Consider the following 17018-nt stretch of genomic DNA (forward strand, 5'->3'; position numbering starts at 1 on the left):
GCTGCGGGACATGAGTCGGGGCCTGATGGCAGGTGCCCCTCACTGCTGGGGGGTGGGGGTGCTGTGGGAAATGAGTCAGGGCATGCAGCTCACTGCCGGGTGGGTGGGGGTGCTCTGGGACATGAGTCAGGGCCTGCCGGCAGGTGCCTGTCAATGCTGGGGGCGGGGGTGCTGGGGGGCATGAGTCGGGGCCTGCTTGAAGGAGCCCATCAATGCCGGGTGGGTGCTGGGGAACATGAATCGGGGCCTGCTGGCAGGTGCCCGTCAATGCTGAGGGGTGGGGGTGCTAGGGGACATGAGTCGGGGCCTGCTGGCAGGTGTCCCTCACTGCTGGAGGGCGGGGGTGCTGGGGGACATGAGTCGGGGCCTGCAGGCAGGTGCCCCTCACTGCTGGGGGTTGGGGGTGCTGGTGGACATGAGTCGGGGCCTGCTTGCAGATGCCAGTCAATGCCGGGTTGGTGGGGGTGCTGGGGGACATGAGTCAGGGCCTGCTGGCAGGTACCCGTCAATGTTGGGGGGTGGGGGTGCTGGGGACATGAGTCGGGGCCGGCTGGCAGGTGCCCATCAATGCTGGGGGGTGGGGGTGCTGGGGGATATGAGTCGGGGCCTGCTGGCAGGTGCCGCTCACTTCTGGGGGGTGGGGGTGCTAGGGGACATGAGTCAGGGCCTGCTTGCAGGTGCCAGTCAATGCGGGGTTGGTGGGGGTGCTGGGGGACATGAGTCAGGGCCTGCTGGCAGGTGCCCCTCACTGCTGGGGGGTGGGAGCGGAGGGGGACATGAGTCAGGGCCTGCGGCTCACTGCCGGGTGGGTGGGGGTGCTGAGGGACATGAGTCGGGGCCTGCTGGCAGGTGCCTGTCAATGCTGGGTGGGTGGGGCTGCTGGGGGACATGAGTCAGGGCCTGCTGGCAGGTGCCTGTCAATTGCGGGGGGTGGGGGTGCTGGGGAACATGAGTCGGGGCCTGTGGATCACTGCTGGGTGGGTGGGGGTGCTGGTGGACATGAGTCGGGGCCTGCTTGCAGGTGCCCGTCAATGCTGGGGGTGGGGGTGCTGGGGGACATGAGTTGGGGCCTGCTGGCAGGTGCCCATCAATGCTGTGGGGTGGGGGTGCTGGGGGACATGAGTCGGGGCCTGCTGGCAGGTGCCCCTCACTGCTGGGGGGTGGGAGCTCTGGGGGACATGAGTCGGGGCCTGCTGGCAAGTGCCCCTCACTGCTGGGGGGTGGGAGCACTGGGGGACATGAGTTGGGGCCTGCTGGCAGATGCCCGTCAATGCTGGGGGTGGGGGTGCTGGGGGACATGAGTTGGGGCCTGCTGGCTGGTGCCCATCAATGCTGTGGGGTGGGGGTGCTGGGGGACATGAGTTGGGGCCTGCTGGCAGGTACCCCTCAATGCTGGGGGGTGGGAGCACTGGAGGACATGAGTCGGGGCCTGCTGGCAGGTGCCCCTCACTGCTGGTTGGTGGGAGCGCTGGGGGACATGAGTCAGGGCCTGCGGCTCACTGCCGGGAGGGTGGGGGTGCTGGGGGTCATGAGTCGGGGCCTGCTGGCAGGTGCCCGTCAATGCTGGGTGGGTGGGGCTGCTGGGGGACTTGAGTCGGGGCCTGCTGGCAAGTGCCCGTCAATGCTGGGGGGGTGGGGGTGCTGGGGGACATGAGTCGGGGACTGCAGGCAGGTGCCCCTCACTGCTGGGGGTTGGGGGTGCTGGGGACATGAGTCAGGGCCTGCGGCTCACTGCCGGGTGGGTGAGGGTGCTGGGGGACATGAGTCGGGGCATGCTTGCAAGTGCCCGTCAATGCTGGGGGGTGGGGGTGCTGGGGGACATGAGTCAGGGCCTGCTGGCAGATGCCTGTCAATGCTGGGGGGTGGGGGTTTTGGGGGACATGAGTCAGAGCCTGCTGGCACTTGCCCCTCACTGCTGGGGGGTGGGGGTGCTAGGGGACATGATTCGGGGCCTGCTGGCAGGTGCCCCTCACTGCTGGGGGGTGGGGGTGCTGAGGGACATGAGTCAGGGCCTTCGGCTCACTGCCAGGTGGGTGGGGGTGCTGCGGGACATGAGTCAGGGCCTGCTTGCATAAGCCCGTCAATGCTGGGGGGTGGAGGTGGTGGGGGACACGAGTCGGGGCCTGCTGGCAGGTGCCCCTCACTGCTGGGGGGTGGGGGTGCTTGGGGACATGAGTCGGGGCCTGCTGGCAAGTGCCCCTCACTGCTGGGGGGTGGGAGCACTGGGGGACATGAGTTGGGGCCTGCTGGCAGATGCCCGTCAATGCTGGGTGAGTGGGGCTGCTGGGGGACATGAGTCGGGGCCTGCTGGCAGGTGCCCGTCAATGCTGGAGGGTGGGGGTTCTTGGGGACATGAGTCGGGGCCTGCTGGCAGGTTCCCATCAATGCTGGGGGGTGGGGGTGCTGGGGGAGATGAGTTGGGGCCTGCTTGCAGGTGCCCCTCACTGCTGGGGGGTGGGGGTGCTTGGGGACATGAGTCAGGGCCTGTGGCTCACTGCCGGGTGGGTGGGGGTGATGGGGGACATGAGTTGGGGCCTGCTTGCAGGTGCTTGTCAATGCTGGGGGGTGGGGGTGCTGGGGGACATGAGTCGGGGCCTTCTGGCTGGTGCCCGTAAATGCTGGGGGGTGGGGCTGCTGGGGGACATGGGTCGGGGCCTGATGGCAGGTGCCCCTCACTGCTGGGTGGTGGGGGTGCTGGGGGACATGAGTCGGGCCTGATTGCAGGTGCCCCTCACTGCTGGGGGGTGGAGGTGCTGAGGGACATGAGTCAGGGCCTGCGGCTCACTGCCGCGTGGGTGGGGTTGCTGGGGGACATGAGTCGGGGCCTGCTTGCAGGTGCCCGTCAATGCCGGGTGGGTGGGGGTGCTGGGGGACATGAGTTGGGGGCTGCTGGCAGGTGCCCGTCAATGCTGGGGGTGGGGGTGCTGGGGGACATGAGTCGGGGCCTGCTGGCAAGTGCCCATCAATGCTGGGGTGTGGGGGTGCTGCGGGACATGAGTCGGGGCCTGCTGGCAGGTGCCCCTCACTGCTGGGGGTGGGGGTGCTGGGGGACATGAGTCAGGGCCGGCGGCTCTCTGCCAGGTGGGTGGGGGTGCTGGGGGACATGAGTCGGGGCCTGCTGGCAGGTGCTGCTTACTTATGGGGGGTGGGGGTGCTAGGGGACATGAGTCAGGGCCTGCTTGCAGGTGCCACTCAATGCCGGGTTGGTGGGGTTGCTGGGGGACATGAGTCAGGGTCTGCTGGCAGGTGCCCCTCACTGCTGGGGGGTGGGAGCGCAGGGGGACATGAGTCAGGGCCTGCGGCTCACTGCCGGGTGGGTGGGGGTGCTGAGGGACATGAGTCGGGGCCTGCTGGCAGGTGCCCGTCAATGCTGGGGGGTGGGGTTGCTGTGGGACATGAGACGGGGCTTGATGGCAGGTACCCCTCACTGCTGGGGGGTGGGGGTGCTGGGGGACATGAGTCAGGGCCTGTGGATCACTGCTGGGGGGGTGGGGGTGCTGGTGGACATGAGTCGGGGCCTGCTTGCAGGTGCCCGTCAATGCTGGGGGTGGGGGTGCTGGGGGACATGAGTTGGGGCCTGCTGGCAGGTGTCCATCAATGCTGTGGGGTGGGGGTGCTGGGGGACATGAGTCGGGGCCTGCTGGCAGGTGCCCCTCAATGCTGGGGGGTGGGTGCACTGGAGGGCATGAGTCGGGGCCTGCTGGCAGGTGCCCCTCACTGCTGGTTGGTGGGAGCGCTGGGGGACATGAGTCAGGGCCTGCGGCTCACTGCCGGGAGGGTGGGGGTGCTGGGGGTCATGAGTCGGGGCCTGCTGGCAGGTGCCCGTCAATGCTGGGTGGGTGGGGCTGCTGGGGGACTTGAGTCGGGGCCTGCTGGCAAGTGCCCGTCAATGCTGGGGGGTGGGGGTGCTGGGGGACATGAGTCGGGGCCTGCAGGCAGGTGCACCTCACTGCTGGGGGTTGGGGGTGCTGGGGACATGAGTCAGGGCCTGCGGCTCACTGCCGGGTGGGTGAGGGTGATGGGGGACATGAGTCGGGGCATGCTTGCAAGTGCCCGTCAATGCTGGGGGTGGGGGTGCTGGGGGACATGAGTCAGGGCCTGCTGGCAGATGCCTGTCAATGCTGGGGGGTGGGGGTTCTGGGGGACATGAGTCGGAGCCTGCTGGCACTTGCCCCTCACTGCTGGGGGGTGGGGGTGCTAGGGGACATGATTCGGGGCCTGCTGGCAGGTGCCCCTCACTGCTGTGGGGTGGGGGTGCTGAGGGACATGAGTCAGGGCCTTCGGCTCACTGCCAGGTGGGTGGGGGTGCTGCGGGACATGAGTCAGGGCCTGCTTGCATAAGCCCGTCAATGCTGGGGGGTGGAGGTGGTGGGGGACATGAGTCGGGGCCTGCTGGCAAGTGCCCCTCACTGCTGGGGGGTGGGAGCTCTGGGGGACATGAGTCGGGGCCTGCTGGCAAGTGCCCCTCACTGCTGGGGGGTGGGAGCACTGGGGGACATGAGTTGGGGCCTGCTGGCAGATGCCCGTCAATGCTGGGTGAGTGGGGCTGCTGGGGGACATGAGTCTGGGCCTGCTGGCAGGTGCCCGTCAATGCTGGAGGGTGGGGGTTCTTGGGGACATGAGTCGGGGCCTGCTGGCAGGTGCCCATCAATGCTGGGGGGTGGGGGTGCTGGGGGAGATGAGTTGGGGCCTGCTGGCAGGTGCCCCTCACTGCTGGGGGGTGGGGGTGCTAGGGGACATGAGTCAGGGCCTGCGGCTCACTGCCTGGTGGGTGGGGGTGATGGGACATGAGTTGGGGCCTGCTTGCAGGTGCTTGTCAATGCTGGGGGTGGGGGTGCTGGGGGACATGAGTCGGGGCCTTCTGGCTGGTGCCCGTCAATGCTTGGGGGTGGGGGTGCTGGGGGACATGGGTCGGGGCCTGATGGCAGGTGCCCCTCACTGCTGGGTGGTGGGGGTGCTGGGGGACATGAGTCGGGGCCTGCTTGCAGGTGCCCCTCACTGATGGGGGGTGGAGGTGCTGAGGGACATGAGTCAGGGCCTGCGGCTCACTGCCGCATGGGTGGGGTTGCTGGGGGACATGAGTCGGGGCCTGCTTGCAGGTGCCCGTCAATGCCGGGTGGGTGGGGTGCTGGGGGACATGAGTTGGGGCCTGCTGGCAGGTGCCCGTCAATGCTGGGTGTGGGGGTGCTGGGGGACATGAGTCGGGGCCTGCTGGCAAGTGCCCATCAATGCTGGGGTGTGGGGGTGCTGCGGGACATGAGTCGGGGCCTGCTGGCAGGTGCCCCTCACTGCTGGGGGTGGGGGTGCTGGGGGACATGAGTCAGGGCCTGCGGCTCTCTGCCAGGTGGGTGGGGGTGCTGGGGGACATGAGTCGGGGCCTGCTTGCAGGTGCCTGTCAATGCTGGGGGGTGGGGTGCTGGCGGCATGAGTCGGGGCCTGCTGGCAGGTGCCCATCAATGCTTGGGGGTGGGTGTGCTGGGGGACATGAGTTGGGGCCTGCTGGCAGGTGCCCGTCAATGCTGGGTGGGTGGGGGTGCTGGGGGACATGAGTTGGGGCCTGCTGGCAGGTGCCCATCATTGCTGGGGGGTGGGGGTGCTGGGGGACATGAGTCCTGGCCTGCTGGCAGGTACCCATCAATGCTGGGGGGTGGGGGTGCTGTGGGACATGAGTTGGGGTCTGCTGGCAGGTGCCCCTCACTGCTGGGGGGTGTGGGTGCTGGCGACATGAATCATAGCCTGTGGCTCACTGCCGGGTGGGTGGGGGTGCTGGGGGACATGAGTCGGGGCCTGCTGGCAGGTGCCCGTCAATGCTGAGAGGTGGGGGTGCTGGGGGACATGAGTCGGGGCCTGCTGGCAGGTGCCCGTCAATGCTGGGTGGGTGGGGGTGCTGGGGGACATGAGTCGGGGCCTGCTGGCAGGTGCCCGTCAATGCTGGGGGGTGGGGGTGCTGGGGGACATGAGTCCTGGCCTGCTGACAGGTACCCATCAATGCTGGGGGGCGGGGGGGGCTGGGGGACATGAGTCAGGGTCTGCGGCTCACGGGTGGGTGGGGATGCTGGGGACATGAGTCGGGGCCTGTTTGCAGCTGCCCGTCAATGCTGGAGGGTGGGGGTGCTTGGGGACATGTGTCATGCCGCCGTCTTTTGGTGGTCGCTGGCGTTTATGGAAGGCTTGGCGTTGGCGGCGCCATTAGAAGTTCCGTGTGTTTTTTCTTTCACTTCCTGGTTTGGCGGTCTAGTCTTTTTCTTCTGTGTGTCTTTCCTTTCACTTCCTGGTTTAACGGTCTAGCCTTTTCTCTTGTTTCCGTATTTAACCACGCCCCTCTCTGGGCTCTGTGCGTTGCAACTTGTATCTTTCGCTTTGTTGCCGTGCTACTGTGTTTCCAGTACTTTGCCTGTTGCATGTTTTACTCAGTACCTATAGCAGTATTCCTTTCTACTGCTTCTTCCCCTTCCTTGTATTTTCCTGTTTTTTCCGTTCTAACGGTTCCCGTGCCTTTCGGGGCTCCTCTATCACTTCCTGTTTTCCGGATCTCGTTCCGGTATCTGGCAGTGGTGTGTACTTCCATCCCGGTTCCTCGGGTTTCTCCTGCTTCAACTTCCACTATCCCGGACTAGTAATACAGCTTTGACTTCCTCGGAAAGACTTTCCTGTCCTCACCTGCATTCCGGACTCACCAGTCAACTACTCCGGCACTGACAACAACATCCAGTGAGAGGTTTTTTTTAAGCGGCTGCTTTTTTCCTCTCTTCCTGGCATCTTCGGGACAGGGGCCGACTGCTTCCCTGTTTATCAGGGAATCAGGGTGCCTTCTTCCCGCGGACGACCATATCTCTTCACAAAGAAGAAAAAACCAAAGGACAAGTCCTACAGACGAGGAAGTCATCTGGAAGAGACAGGTGAGGAGAAAGAGGAGGTGGACTTAGACTTATCTGATTTGGAGGATTCTTCGTTATATCCCAGCACCTGTGACAGTTTGCAACGCCCAGAAGAGAACACAATGTCTATTTCGGAACAGGTCCAAGATTTGCTCACTGCAATGCAGAACGTGACATTAGAACTACAGGCTGTGAAAGCCGAAAACGCTGCTTTGAGGCAGCGGGTCGATCACTTCGAACAGTCCCGGAGTGATTTGCCTCCCATGCCCTTAGCCTGCAGTAAATACGATGGCTCTCCAGCTAGATTCAAAGAGTTCATGGAGGCATGCATAATCTATTTCACTTTCAGACCACAAACATATGCCTCAGACTCAGCCCGTATAGGTTTTCTAATTTCTAACCTTACGGGTAACGCTCTTTCTTGGGCTACCCCTCTGGTGACCAGTGCCAGCCCTTTACTCCAAGACTATGCCGGGTTCACCGCCCAATTCAAAATGGCTTTTGAAAGGCAAGAGTCTGCGGTAGTCGCCAGTGAACAGTTACTGGATATTCGACAAGGAAGTTCGGATCTTCTGTCATACATCTCCCGTTTTAAACGGTTGGCTGCTGACGCAGGCTGGCAAGAGAACGCTCAGTACACCATCTTTCGCAGAGGATTAAGGGAGGACCTTAAAGATGAATTAGCAAGGGTCAACCGACCAACTACCTTAACCGACTTGTGGTCTACTGTTATTCAGCTGGACTTCCGCATCTCAGAACGACGGTCTGAACGTCGAAAACAGCGTGGATTTCCTGCTACACCTGATCCTGGGATTTCCTCTCCCTCTCCCACCTGTATGTCAAAAGAGGAACCAATGCAAATCGGGACTACCCGAGGGCCACTTACCTCGGAAGAAAGGAGAAGACGCAGAGAGAACAACCTGTGTATGTATTGTGGATCCAATCAACATATTCTTAGAGACTGTCCTAACGTGCCTCCAAGACGTTCGGGAAACGCCAGTCCTCGGAACTAGTTGGGACAAGTTACCGAGGGGGATTTCCTGGTCCCTTCGTCTCTTTATCAGTCACACCCACGCCGTCCACAGAAGACAACCGTCTTATGGTAGTTGGTGTAGAGTTATGTCTTTCTAAGCAGTCCTATGAGGTATTGGCACTACTGGACTGTGGTGCTGCCGGTTGCTTTATGGATTTGGTTTGGGCGGAAAAGGTTGGCATTCGCCGTTTGCAAAAAAACGAGGATCAAAAGGTGGAGGGCGTAGATGGTAGACCACTCAGCTCGGGCCTTATCACTCATACTACACCTCCTATGCAGATGAAGATCCTACATCACAACGAAACCATTCAATTTGACCTCATCCGAGCAGCACATTTTCCATTAATCCTGGGAGTTTCGTGGCTTCGGAAGCATAATCCGACTATTGATTGGACAAAGAATCAACTGTCATTTACATCAGCTTTTTGTCGTAGTTCATGTACCTCACAGACCCAACATACTACGATTCATGTTTTTCCGGAGCTAAATACTAGTTCGGAGGTATTAAAGGTAAGCAGCATCCCCAGAGAATATCTCCGCTACCAGGAGGTGTTTACGGACGATGGTCCTCAGAAGTTACCACCTCATCGACCAGAGGATTGTCAGATCGTTCTCCAGCCCAACGCTGTTGTACCTTTTGGAAGGATGTTTTCTCTTTCCCTTAAGGAAAAGAAGGCACTGAAAGAATACCTGGATGCTAATTCACATCATGGTCTGATCCGACCTTCGTTTTCTCCTGCTGGGGCTTCACTTTTTTTTGTTCCAAAGAAAGGTTCCGATGAACTTCGCCCTTGCATTGATTATAGGGGTCTTAACCAAGTTACTCTCAGAGATAGATATCCCATGCCACTGATCGGAGACATCCTGGAAGCAGTTCAAGGGGCAAAGATCTTCTCAAAGATTGATTTAAGGAGAGCCTACCACCTTTTGAGGATACGATCCGGTGATGAATGGAAGACAGCCTTTCGCACCCCATTCGGACACTATGAATATTGTGTTATGCCGTTTGGTCTTGTCAATGCTCCATCTGTATTTCAAAGATTCATGGATCGCATTTTCTCCGATCTACTTTTTCACTGTGCTGTCGTCTACCTCGACGACATTTTGGTTTATTCTAAAGACGCTCAACTTCATGCTAATCATCTCCACCAAGTCCTTCAAAGATTGCAAGACAATCTACTCAAGGCCAATGCTGACAAGTGCATTTTTCAAGTCTCCGAGGTCAACTATCTTGGCTTTATCCTGTCTTCAGATGGTATCCGCATGGATCCCGCTAAGATCGACACCATCTTGCAATGGCCAACACCTCATACCATCAGAGACGTCCAAAGGTTTTTAGGTTTAGCCAATTTTTATCGCAAATTCATCCAAGGATTTTCGGATCGAGTTCTACCCATTACAAGGTTGCTAAAGAAGTCATCCATGCCCTTTACCTGGTCCTCTGAGGCAGACCGGGCCTTCCAACTTCTCAAGGAGGAATTCTGCTCTGCTCCGGTACTTCATCAACCAGATCAGAATCTAAGATTCATTCTGGAAACTGACACCTCTTCTGCAGCAATTGGGGCAGCTCTCCTACAAGAACATGAAGGGTTAGAACATCCCGTTGCCTACATGTCCAAAACATTGAATGACAGCCAGACACACTATTCAGTAATAGAAAAAGAACTACTGGCAATGAAAACCGCATGCAAAGAATGGCGACATCTCCTACAAGGAGCTAATCATCCTTTTGAAATCAGAACAGATCATAAGAATCTTAAAATCCTGCAAAAGATGGAATGCGTCAACTCACGTCAAGCTCGCTGGGCACATTTTTTCTCCCAATATGATTTTGTACTAACTTACTTACCAGGTTCCAAGAACATACTTGCTGATGCCCTTTCCAGAAGACCAGATCCAGACAGTGTTCTTAAGGAATTTCCCAGCCTCATGTTACCAGAAGTTAAAGTGATCTGTTCTGTGGAGTCATTCTTGGACAGAGTCCGTAAGGTCACGCGGTCCACTTACCCTCTCCCGAAGGATCTATCCATGCAAGATGGTTTATGTTTTCAACAACAACGATTATTTCTACCAGACAGTTTCACCCGTCAGTCGGCTTTAAAATGGTGCCATGATGATCCAACAGCAGGACACAGAGGAATAAAGAACACTTTGGAGTTGCTTCTTCGCAGGTTCTGGTGGCCTGGGATGGCCAAAGAAGTTACAACCTACGTGAAGTCATGCCTGGTATGTTGTCGATCCAAGCACAGCACTCAAAAGGCAATTGGGTATCTCCAACAACAGGACCTTCCAAAGAGACCCTGGAACGTTATTTCTACAGATTTCATTGTGGATCTGCCACCTTCGGAGGGTTGTTCATGCATCATGGTAACGGTCGACTGCTTCACTAGATGGCACATTTCACTCCCTTGGCGGGTCTTCCTACCGCAGCTGAGATGGCGGCTGTATTTGCCAGAGAAATATTTTGCTTACATGGTACCCCGGACAAGATTATTTCTGACAGGGGTTCACAATATACCTCAAAGTTCTGGAAGGAACTTTGTGAAAGACTGGGTATGGAACGTGCTTTGTCATCCGGTTTCCACCCACAGACCAATGGACAGACAGAAAGAACAAACGCCACTCTGGACCAATATCTCCGATGCTTCACTAATGCCCAACAGGACAACTGGGTTAGTCTGTTGGTTACTGCGGAGTTTGCCTATAACAATGCAGAGCACAGTGCCACTGGTCTCAGTCCTTTCTTTTGTTCCTATGGTTTCCATCCCAACTTTATTCCTTCTCTCTCTTTTCCTCCTTCTACAACTCCATCTGTTGATGCCCTACTTACCAGTATCTCGGATGCTCACAAGTCTGCCACGATTTGCTTGCGAGCTAGCAGTCTCCGGTACCGAGCTTACTGCAACCTTAAGCGCCAGCCGGTTCCGGCATGGCGTAAGGGTACCAAGGTCTGGTTGTCTACTAGGTTTCTGCCTCGTTGGCTTCGCCCCTCTAAACTATCTCCCCGCTATCTGGGTCCTTTCCCTATACTTCGCCAGATCAATCCTGTGGCTTTTCGTCTCCAGTTGCCAAAACATATGCACCGTCTCCATCCGGTGTTTCATTCCTCTCTCCTAAGGGAATGCAAGGGTGATCCCTACCGTCGCACTTTGCCAAGAGATCCGGTTCCCAAGGTGGTTCCTTCTGATGAGTATGAGGTGTCCTCCATTCAGGACTCCCGCTACCATCGGGGTCGCTTGGAGTATCTCATCCACTGGAAAGGATATCCACACTCAGAGGACTCCTGGGAACCGGTGTCTCATGTACACGCTCCGGCGTTGATTCAGCGGATTCACCGTCTGTTCCCGGGTAAACCGGGGGGGGTGCAGCTTGGGAGGGGGCATACTGTCATGCCGCCGTCTTTTGGTGGTCGCTGGCGTTTATGGAAGGCTTGGCGTTGGCGGCGCCATTAGAAGTTCCGTGTGTTTTTTCTTTCACTTCCTGGTTTGGCGGTCTAGTCTTTTTCTTCTGTGTGTCTTTCCTTTCACTTCCTGGTTTAGCGGTCTAGCCTTTTCTCTTGTTTCCGTATTTAACCACGCCCCTCTCTGGGCTCTGTGCGTTGCAACTTGTATCTTTCGCTTTGTTGCCGTGCTACTGTGTTTCCAGTACTTTGCCTGTTGCATGTTTTACTCAGTACCTATAGCAGTATTCCTTTCTACTGCTTCTTCCACTTCCTTGTATTTTCCTGTTTTTTCCGTTCTAACGGTTCCCGTGCCTTTCGGGGCTCCTCTATCACTTCCTGTTTTCCGGATCTCGTTCCGGTATCTGGCAGTGGTGTGTACTTCCATCCCGGTTCCTCGGGTTTCTCCTGCTTCAACTTCCACTATCCCGGACTAGTAATACAGCTTTGACTTCATCGGAAAGACTTTCCTGTCCTCACCTGCATTCCGGACTCACCAGTCAACTACTCCGGCACTGACAACAACATCCAGTGAGAGGTTTTTTTAAGCGGCTGCTTTTTTCCTCTCTTCCTGGCATCTTCGGGACAGGGGCTGACTGCTTCCCTGTTTATCAGGGAATCAGGGTGGCTTCTTCCCGCGGACGACCGTATCTCTTCACAAAGAAGAAAAAACCAAAGGACAAGTCCTACAGACGAGGAAGTCATCTGGAAGAGACAGGTGAGGAGAAAGGGGAGGTGGACTTAGACTTATCTGATTTGGAGGATTCTTCGTTATATCCCAGCACCTGTGACAGTTTGCAACGCCCAGAAGAGAACACAATGTCTATTTCGGAACAGGTCCAAGATTTGCTCACTGCAATGCAGAACGTGACATTAGAACTACAGGCTGTGAAAGCCGAAAACGCTGCTTTGAGGCAGCGGGTCGATCACTTCGAACAGTCCCGGAGTAATTTGCCTCCCATGCCCTTAGCCTGCGGTAAATACGATGGCTCTCCAGCTAGATTCAAAGAGTTCATGGAGGCATGCATAATCTATTTCACTTTCAGACCACAAACATATGCCTCAGACTCAGCCCGTATAGGTTTTCTAATTTCTAACCTTACGGGTAACGCTCTTTCTTGGGCTACCCCTCTGGTGACCAGTGCCAGCCCTTTACTCCAAGACTATGCCGGGTTCACCGCCCAATTCAAAATGGCTTTTGAAAGGCAAGAGTCTGCGGTAGTCACCAGTGAACAGTTACTGGATATTCGACAAGGAAGTTCGGATCTTCTGTCATACATCTCCCGTTTTAAACGGTTGGCTGCTGACGCAGGCTGGCAAGAGAACGCTCAGTACACCATCTTTCGCAGAGGATTAAGGGAGGACCTTAAAGATGAATTAGCAAGGGTCAACCGACCAACTACCTTAACCGACTTGTGGTCTACTGTTATTCAGCTGGACTTCCGCATCTCAGAACGACGGTCTGAACGTCGAAAACAGCGTGGATTTCCTGCTACACCTGATCCTGGGATTTCCTCTCCCTCTCCCACCTGTATGTCAAAAGAGGAACCAATGCAAATCGGGACTACCCGAGGGCCACGTACCTCGGAAGAAAGGAGAAGACGCAGAGAGAACAACCTGTGTATGTATTGTGGATCCAATCAACATATTCTTAGAGACTGTCCTAACGTGCCTCCAAGACGTTCGGGAAACGCCAGTCCTCAGAACTAGTTGGGACAAGTTACCGAGGGGGATTTCCTGGTCCCTTCGTCTCTTTATCAGTCACACCCACGCCGTCCACAGAAGACAACCGTCTTATGGTAGTTGGTGTAGAGTTATGTCTTTCTAAGCAGTCCTATGAGGTATTGGCACTACTGGACTGTGGTGCTGCCGGTTGCTTTATGGATTTGGTTTGGGCGGAAAAGGTTGGCATTCGCCGTTTGCAAAAAAACAAGGATCAAAAGGTGGAGGGCGTAGATGGTAGACCACTCAGCTCGGGCCTTATCACTCATACTACACCTCCTATGCAGATGAAGATCCTACATCACAACGAAACCATTCAATTTGACCTCATCCGAGCAGCACATTTTCCATTAATCCTGGGAGTTTCGTGGCTTCGGAAGCATAATCCGACTATTGATTGGACAAAGAATCAACTGTCATTTACATCAGCTTTTTGTCGTAGTTCATGTACCTCACAGACCCAACATACTACGATTCATGTTTTTCCGGAGCTAAATACTAGTTCGGAGGTATTAAAGGTAAACAGCATCCCCAGAGAATATCTCCGCTACCAGGAGGTGTTTACGGACGATGGTCCTCAGAAGTTACCACCTCATCGACCAGAGGATTGTCAGATCGTTCTCCAGCCCAACGCTGTTGTACCTTTTGGAAGGATGTTTTCTCTTTCCCTTAAGGAAAAGAAGGCACTGAAAGAATACCTGGATGCTAATTCACATCATGGTCTGATCCGACCTTCGTTTTCTCCTGCTGGGGCTTCACTTTTTTTTGTTCCAAAGAAAGGTTCCGATGAACTTCGCCCTTGCATTGATTATAGGGGTCTTAACCAAGTTACTCTCAGAGATAGATATCCCATGCCACTGATCGGAGACATCCTGGAAGCAGTTCAAGGGGCAAAGATCTTCTCAAAGATTGATTTAAGGAGAGCCTACCACCTTTTGAGGATACGATCCGGTGATGAATGGAAGACAGCCTTTCGCACCCCATTCGGACACTATGAATATTGTGTTATGCCGTTTGGTCTTGTCAATGCTCCATCTGTATTTCAAAGATTCATGGATCGCATTTTCTCCGATCTACTTTTTCACTGTGCTGTCGTCTACCTCGACGACATTTTGGTTTATTCTAAAGACGCTCAACTTCATGCTAATCATCTCCACCAAGTCCTTCAAAGATTGCAAGACAATCTACTCAAGGCCAATGCTGACAAGTGCATTTTTCAAGTCTCCGAGGTCAACTATCTTGGCTTTATCCTGTCTTCAGAAGGTATCCGCATGGATCCCGCTAAGATCGACGCCATCTTGCAATGGCCAACACCTCATACCATCAGAGACGTCCAAAGGTTTTTAGGTTTAGCCAATTTTTATCGCAAATTCATCCAAGGATTTTCGGATCGAGTTCTACCCATTACAAGGAGTCATCCATGCCCTTTACCTGGTCCTCTGAGGCAGACCGGGCCTTCCAACTTCTCAAGGAGGAATTCTGCTCTGCTCCGGTACTTCATCAACCAGATCAGAATCTAAGATTCATTCTGGAAACTGACGCCTCTTCTGCAGCAATTGGGGCAGCTCTCCTACAAGAACATGAAGGGTTAGAACATCCCGTTGCCTACATGTCCAAAACATTGAATGACAGCCAGACACACTATTCGGTAATAGAAAAAGAACTACTGGCAATGAAAACCGCATGCGAAGAATGGCGACATCTCCTACAAGGAGCTAATCATCCTTTTGAAATCAGAACAGATCATAAGAATCTTAAAATCCTGCAAAAGATGGAATGCGTCAACTCACGTCAAGCTCGCTGGGCACATTTTTTCTCCCAATATGATTTTGTACTAACTTACTTACCAGGTTCCAAGAACATACTTGCTGATGCCCTTTCCAGAAGACCAGATCCAGACAGTGTTCTTAAGGAATTTCCCAGCCTCATGTTACCAGAAGTTAAAGTGATCTGTTCTGTGGAGTCATTCTTGGACAGAGTCCGTAAGGTCACGCGGTCCACTTACCCTCTCCCGAAGGATCTATCCATGCAAGATGGTTTATGTTTTCAACAACAACGATTATTTCTACCAGACAGTTTCACCCGTCAGTCGGCTTTAAAATGGTGCCATGATGATCCAACAGCAGGACACAGAGGAATAAAGAACACTTTGGAGTTGCTTCTTCGCAGGTTCTGGTGGCCTGGGATGGCCAAAGAAGTTACAACCTACGTCAAGTCATGCCCGGTATGTTGTCGATCCAAGCACAGCACTCAAAAGGCAATTGGGTATCTCCAACAACAGGACCTTCCAAAGAGACCCTGGAGCGTTATTTCTACAGATTTCATTGTGGATCTGCCACCTTCGGAGGGTTGTTCATGCATCATGGTAACGGTCGACTGCTTCACTAAGATGGCACATTTCACTCCCTTGGCGGGTCTTCCTACCGCAGCTGAGATGGCGGCTGTATTTGCCAGAGAAATATTTCGCTTACATGGTACCCCGGACAAGATTATTTCTGACAGGGGATCACAATATACCTCAAAGTTCTGGAAGGAACTTTGTGAAAGACTGGGCATGGAACGTGCTTTGTCATCCGGTTTCCACCCACAGACCAATGGACAGACAGAAAGAACAAACGCCACTCTGGAGCAATATCTCCGATGCTTCACTAATGCCCAACAGGACAACTGGGTTAGTCTGTTGGTTACTGCGGAGTTTGCCTATAACAATGCAGAGCACAGTGCCACTGGACTCAGTCCTTTCTTTTGTTCCTATGGTTTCCATCCCAACTTTATTCCTTCTCTCTCTTTTCCTCCTTCTACAACTCCATCTGTTGATGCCCTACTTACCAGTATCTCGGATGCTCACAAGTCTGCCACGATTTGCTTGCGAGCTAGCAGTCTCCGGTACCGAGCTTACTGCAACCTTAAGCGCCAGCCGGTTCCGGCATGGCGTAAGGGTACCAAGGTCTGGTTGTCTACTAGGTTTCTGCCTCGTTGGCTTCGCCCCTCTAAACTATCTCCCCGCTATCTGGGTCCTTTCCCTATACTTCGCCAGATCAATCCTGTGGCTTTTCGTCTCCAGTTGCCAAAACATATGCACCGTCTCCATCCGGTGTTTCATTCCTCTCTCCTAAGGGAATGCAAGGGTGATCCCTACCGTCGCACTTTGCCAAGAGATCCGGTTCCCAAGGTGGTTCCTTCTGATGAGTATGAGGTGTCCTCCATTCAGGACTCCCGCTACCATCGGGGTCGCTTGGAGTATCTCATCCACTGGAAAGGATATCCACACTCAGAGGACTCCTGGGAACCGGTGTCTCATGTACACGCTCCGGCGTTGATTCAGCGGTTTCACCGTCTGTTCCCGGGTAAACCGGGGGGGTGCCGCTTGGGAGGGGGCATACTGTCATGCCGCCGTCTTTTGGTGGTCGCTGGCGTTTATGGAAGGCTTGGCGTTGGCGGCGCCATTAGAAGTTCCGTGTGTTTTTTCTTTCACTTCCTGGTTTGGCGGTCTAGTCTTTTTCTTCTTTGTGTCTTTCCTTTCACTTCCTGGTTTAACGGTCTAGCCTTTTCTCTTGTTTCCGTATTTAACCACGCCCCTCTCTGGGCTCTGTGCGTTGCAACTTGTATCTTTCGCTTTGTTGCCGTGCTACTGTGTTTCCAGTACTTTGCCTGTTGCATGTTTTACTCAGTACCTATAGCAGTATTCCTTTCTACTGCTTCTTCCCCTTCCTTGTATTTTCCTGTTTTTTCCGTTCTAACGGTTCCCGTGCCTTTCGGGGCTCCTCTATCACTTCCTGTTTTCCGGATCTCGTTCCGGTATCTGGCAGTGGTGTGTACTTCCATCCCGGTTCCTCGGGTTTCTCCTGCTTCAACTTCCACTATCCCGGACTAGTAATACAGCTTTGACTTCATCGGAAAGACTTTCCTGTCCTCACCTGCATTCCGGACTCACCAGTCAACTACT

This window comes from Ambystoma mexicanum, chromosome 6q (genome assembly GCF_040938575.1).
Source record: "Ambystoma mexicanum isolate Mex_15411 chromosome 6q, UKY_AmexF1_1, whole genome shotgun sequence".
Taxonomy (NCBI): Eukaryota; Metazoa; Chordata; class Amphibia; order Caudata; family Ambystomatidae; genus Ambystoma; species Ambystoma mexicanum.